The following is a 6,788-nucleotide window of genomic DNA, read 5'->3' as shown; positions in this document are numbered from 1 at the left end:
ACACTTTAAAAGTATCACACGCCCATGCAAACTATGTCATATGACACTGTAAAGTATCACACGCCTTCTTGAGAAATGTCGTATGACATTGGAAGAGTGTCGTACGCCTTCTTGAGAAATTTTGTACGATGCTAAAAAGTGTCACATGCCTTCGTGAGAAATGTCGTACGACACTAGAAGAGCGTCGCACGCCTTAAGGAGAAGTGTCACCCTCCCTTAGTAAAATGTGTCGCACAGTTTTTGTGAAAAACCTGCGCGTGCCATCAGCAGGCACTTTTCTTCAGGATCGGTGCTTTCTGAGAGTTGTTTTGGATACCCTTTTGGGCGTTCTTCGACCCTATGTTGTTGCATTTTCCATTCTGCGATTTCTCTTGTAATCCAATTTTTGAGTTTCTATTTTAGTCTCTTGGGGTTTAAAATATATCGTTTAAGTAGTTGACATATATGTATAAGTTGACGTATATTTAATTTTGTATATGTATAAGTTGATTTATATTTAATTTATTATATGTATAAGTTGATGTATATTTAATTTTGTATATGTATAAGTTGATTTATATTTAATTTATTATATGTATAAGTTGATGTATATTTAATTTCTTATACTTAAGATATATTTTAATAAATGCGATGAATCTTTTGAGATAGGTTTCAGACCTCTCAGAGATAAGCTATGGATTCTAGGAAATTTCAAGGCTTCAGAAATCTAGACTTAGCCAATTTTTAGGGCTTCAGGATTTCAGGCTTAGCCAAATTTTGGGATTTTGCATTTTACCCTAGCTTGGTGTTTTGTTGATGAGTGATTGTTTCTTGTGCCCTCATCAAGTGTGTTGTCGTTGTTGGCTTTGTTTGTGTGTGTCAATTTGGTAGTGGCATTTGGAGATTCGTTGGTTGTCAGGATGGTGTTGAAGTCTTCCATTGCGATCGTTGTGATCCCTATATGATGTTGTCATGTGCATTCATACTTGAAAAAAAAAAAATCTTGTCTTGTATTTCATCCTTGTTTCCAAGGATCTCCAGGCGGGGCATTAGAAAGGGTCAAGAGGTTGAAACCTCTAAGGAGGAAATTAATCTAAAGGAGAAAACTATAATACTAGATTAAGATCTTTCCAATCTAATTCCTGATTAGATGGGTACCCTTGGAGAACTATGAAGAAGAGAGCAAGGCAGAAAAAGCTTAGAGAGGAAAAGAAAAAGAAAAATCAAGTACTTGATGATATCAAGAGAATATTTGTTGATGTTCTGAGTATTGAGGTTGATGAGAAACAACTTATTTTGGATCAATTGGTTGAAGTTGTCCACAAATACAATGAAGACTTTAATGGACAAGAAAAACTTCTATAGAGGGCAAAAAGAAAATCTAAAAACAAAGTTTTGGAGCTAGTATAGTAGATAGGTATTGATCAAGTAGAATTATCTACTATTCTTTCTACACTAGAAACATATGTAAATAATGTTGTTTCTTTATTTTTCAAGTTGAGTGACACATCTATATTTACTAAGGAGATTAAGAATAATCTATCCAAGATAGAGGAAGATATGAAGGTAAGTGCACATCAATTGTCACTTGATCCTAGTTGTAGTTCTACACATTTTACAAAGATCAGGTACTTGAAAAATCTCTAGGTAGAATTATTAAGGGGAAAATCAAGGATTAGGACTACACTTGAAAAAATTCAAAGGATGATTCTTCCAAACATGGAGGCAATTCAAAAGCACATTGCACATGAAAAGATGTTGATTCATGAGAATAACTTCTCCTTACCTGACCACATGATGGAGCTTTTAGCAGTAGTACAAATAGCCTTGCATACATCTAACATATTGTAAGAGAATTTGGATAGGACCATGGTAATCATTTTGAAGGTACATAGTGATTTCTTGTCACATTTTGGTATTAAATTATAAATATTTTGCACCTTTGGAATTTATGTCAAAAAGGGGGAGAATATTATTTGTATAGAAAATAATATCATACTCCAAATATATGTATGGGGGAGTTGAAATATAGAGACACATGTACATATAGCAGAAATATGCTTACAAAAGCAATTTCAAAAGAAGAAGTAAATAGAGTAAAAAAGAGTAAGAGGTAAGTGAGCTACAATAATAGACAATAGTCAAAACTAAGTTGAAGATCCAAATTGTTGATAAGGAAATTTTTTGAGCATCCATATTTTTGGTATCATAAGTATTTTTTTAACTAATGCCAAATGTGGAGATTACTAACATTAAGGTCAATTTTTCTATTAGTGACTTAACATTTAGTGAGTTGGTTTCATTACTACTGAGCTCTATAGTTTCTATCAAGCTTATCATTCTTCTAGTAGTGTTAGCCAAGTTTTTTAGTTGCTATCGAGCTAAAGAACTAGATTGTAGTCCATGCCAAGCTTCATAGTATCTATTGAGCATATGAGATAGTTTATAGTATTTCTTGAGCATAGCAGAGTCTACCAAGCTTTCTAATAGAAGTGATGAAGATCTTAGTGTTAATTGAGCTCTACAGGGTTGACCAAGTATATCAGTGTCTATTGATCTCACAATGTTAAGAAAGAGAATTTAGTGTTGATTGAGCATCACAATATCAACCAAGCATTTTAGTATCTACCTAGTTTCTCAGTGTTCACTGAGTCTTACAATGCTGACTAAGTTCCTACTACTTAAAGTAATCAGTATTGATCGAGCTTCAATGTCAATCAAGTGCTAGAGGCTACCGAGTGTTGATAGTGTTTACCGAGTGTCAGAACATCACCAAGTTATCATCAAAACCCAAGTTACAACAATAGACTAACTTTGTGAATTATGATGAATCGAGAATTGTAGTCGACTCCAATAAGTAATTAAGTGGATTGATATATATGTAATGTATTATATCATAGCCAAATTATAAGAAATAAATATGTGAAGAAGTAAGAAACTATGCAAATTGAAGAAGCCTACAAGTAGTATATGGTATAGTAGAGATTTATCTATGACGGTAATGTGATCATTGCAATTGAAGGAATCTAATTCATCAAATCAAAGTTACATATCAAAGATCATCTATTGATTCATCCTAATAGGTGAATCAATGAAATCATTTAACCAGGTGGACTTAATAGTGATTCGTTAAATTTCCTACCAGAGTGCATACTTCACTATATGTTTGTAAATCCTTTATCAAGGTGGACCTAATAGTCCTTATTGCTCCTAATAGGGAAGATCACCAAAAGTGGTCAATTGTAAGCCTTAACAGGCCAACTTTATACTGTAGTACTAAATATTTTGGGTATCATCCCCACCCTAGTTTTACTTTTTATTTTGGAAGGTTTCTGGGTCACCATATCTTGTGTCAAAGTGTTATGAATGTTTTATATCTTTCATTCTTTCATGCATGCAATTAGATCAAAATAATATATGAAGGATTAATTGGAGAAGTATGCTAAATTTTTATTGGTTCCTGATTCACCCCTCCCCTCTCAGTAACCTAGCCTACCTTATATTTTCAACACTTGTAGGCATGCATTTGGATTTTACTATAGACTTGAGGTGCAAGCATATTTTTTAATTAACTTTGACATTAGTTTTTAATTGATTAACTTTAATTTTAAACATAGGATAGAACATGTACAATGGAAAGAAAGTTATTGAATGGTATCAAAATCATTTTTCTAGTTGAGGCATAGTATATAACAGACTCAATTTTTTGACTATGAAAGGGAAAGTAAACTTTACTAGATTGAATTTTTAAAAAAGTCATAATTTTCATTTTTCTTTTATTATATTCTATAATTGTTGACTTAAAAATACATTAATTTTACATCTATTGAATATTTGTACTAGATATTGATCAATTCAATCCTTATAATTGTCAATCAGCTATTGGTAGAAGAAATTAATATCAAGTGATGACTATAGGAAACAAAAAACCTTTGTTAATTTAATTAAGTGAGACATCATGCTCTCTTGTTGATTGGATTCAGAATAACGCAATGATTCAATATCAGAATATTATAAATGGTTAGATTTAACAATGGGATATGAAAGAGATTATCATAATGTGTAAAGATGATGATAGTGACATAGACATGACAAAATCCTATATATTTTGTGAATTATGAACATGTCTCTACACTATTTCTTATAGATGCATTTGTTCATCCAAGTTTCCTTATTTTTTAATTTTTAATTCAAATAATCAGTGATGCTCGAACTTAAAAAATATTTAACATTATTATTTATGGGATTCATTTGTACATCTAGGTGATATATTTTTACATTTCCATTATTTTACATATATTTCTTATATGACATTAGTTAGATACATTTCTTATTCTCCTTAAGAGTCCCCTTAATACAATCCATCCCCTTAATATTTTTCCCTAGTTATATATAATGTATTATTAATACAATTATTTCTTTTATATTACATTAAAATTTTGATTTTTTTCTATTATTAACATATTAATCTCATTGTGCTCCTATTCAAATTATTCAATATGAGATATGGTTGAATAAAAAGTAGTGAATAGGACTATCATTTTTTGGTAGGTGAAGAAGGCATGAGGAAGTTACCCCTACACTCCTTTGGCTCCACAAAAAAATCTAGATTCTCCTCAAATTCTTGTGGTGAAATATGGTACTATATGGGCTTCTATTTTGACCAGGAACTCATTTTCTTCTTTGGAGATGGATTGTCTTGCTTCAATAAAGGGTCCAAGGGTAGGTGATCAAGCTATGGATAAACACAAGGATCATCATCCTTTTCAATGAAGAAGAATAACATAGCCCAAATGGATTCCTAAATTCTAAAACAAAGGAGGCCTATCCTCTAAATTGAGGGATAGCTAGAAACAATAATTTATGGGTGGTGTCTATACAAATCTCTTCTATTGCATCTAAGGCCAATTCTATCCTACTATGAAATGAAGTGGCAGAAAATAATGTTAAATTTAGTCAATGATGAAAGGTTTATGAAAAACCTAACCCACATTCTAAAATTCACCCTCATCTAGATTTTAATTGGTGAACCTCGAGTGTCAAATGTTCCCCTTAATAGACAAGAAGAAATCCAAACCCTCATCCTTAGCAATGAAAATATAGAAAACTTGTGGAAACAATGCAAAAATCAAAGATTTTTCACATTCTGATGTGGGTTGAGTTCACTTCTAACAATTTCTTATTCAAATGATTTTAGTGTTGGGTGAAAAATGTAATTATTTCTATCTTGTACAATAATATGCTTTTCATCAATTGTAAAGCTAAGGAACTTATATAGAAATTTATTTTTGATGTTCCATTTTTTCTAGAATGAAAACATGTAAAATTTATTGAATGGGTTCCTAATTTTAATTTTCAAAATTTACATAATCATAAAATCATGAAATGGGTTACTTTAAAAAAATTTCCTATAGAGATCTTCGAAGAGGAAATTTTGCATCAAATTGGTAATTCTCTAGGGGGATTTAGATGATTGGAAGAAAAAAATTTAAATTTTTCTGATGTAAAATTTCTAGTTGATCTCAATATTGATGAATCCTCTCTAAAACCCCTCATAATTATGATGAACCAGTCTATATTCTATATCAATCTAGAGATTTGATGGCTAATTGTGAGGGTCATCTATTGTGATTACTAGCTAGTTCTAATAATAATTTTACTAAAGGTATCTTCCATAGAAACAATATATGCAGGCACTGTTTAACAAGATTAGTAGATCCTTTGTTATAATGATTTAGAATAACTGACAGGAGGGGTGAATTTGTTATCCTTAGGTCCAAATGTACCATTCCTAATTTTTACTAACTTCAAACAACTTAATCAATCTCAAAACTCACTTAGTCTATATAACATATCATCAACAATTTAACATTTGTGCTAACTGCTAGTAAATAAACTAATATAAAATATAGTATGCATAAAAATAACATCCACACATGAAAAGAATACTTTGACACCAAGATTTAAAGTGGAAAGCCAATTTGGGAGAAACCACCAAGTAACATGCTACCAATTATCCTCTCTTATGAAGTGTTTTTGGTTAAAAGCCAACCTATTAAAGGTTATACAACACACTATTAAATGGGACATGTTAAAGGATTTAATCACCCTATTAGAAGTGACCTTTTTAGAGGACTTTGGATCATTCCATTTGAATGTCACCTTGATTGAAGGATTTACAAAATGACTATTAGGTCAACCTTTATTAAAATATTTTGATTGATGCAATGGTTAGAATGTAAAAATAGTCTTGATCTATAAACTAAAACTCACTTTGAAAATTTAGATCTCCATAAGCTCATCTTCTGGTTCATTGATTAGCCACCAATCACATCTCCATCATTAACATTCTTAGAATCTCCCCAAGAAATCACTCTTTACCTAACTCTTCACACTTTAATTATGATTTTCTTCTCTTCATAGCTCTTAAAATATTATCCTTATGATCACCAATAAACAATGAACCAACCTTCAAATACCTTCCTTATGCCTCCTTAAATCGGGAAATTTGACCCTTTACTTCTTAAACATCACCATTCATCTTAGGATTAGGCCAGATTCATCGAATCATTCCACCCTTTTGTTCTCCTTCTTCTTCTAAAAACTTCTAATAAAATCCTTACATTGATTTCTTAAAAAACTCTCCCTATGCATTAAATATGTCATCTCATCAATGTTTATCTTTCACATTCTTTGACTAATTCAAAATTCTAATTCTGTCAGCCTCAAACTCAAATCTTTTTGTTCTTCATCGTGGTCATTACTCTGTAGTTTGGCATACACTATGTTATCTCACTCAGAGACAACAG

Source organism: Cupressus sempervirens, chromosome 5 (genome assembly GCF_028749045.1).
Source record: "Cupressus sempervirens isolate cs-2001-9-10 chromosome 5, ASM2874904v1, whole genome shotgun sequence".
Taxonomy (NCBI): Eukaryota; Viridiplantae; Streptophyta; class Pinopsida; order Cupressales; family Cupressaceae; genus Cupressus; species Cupressus sempervirens.
Note: the sequence above shows the minus strand (reverse complement) of the source record.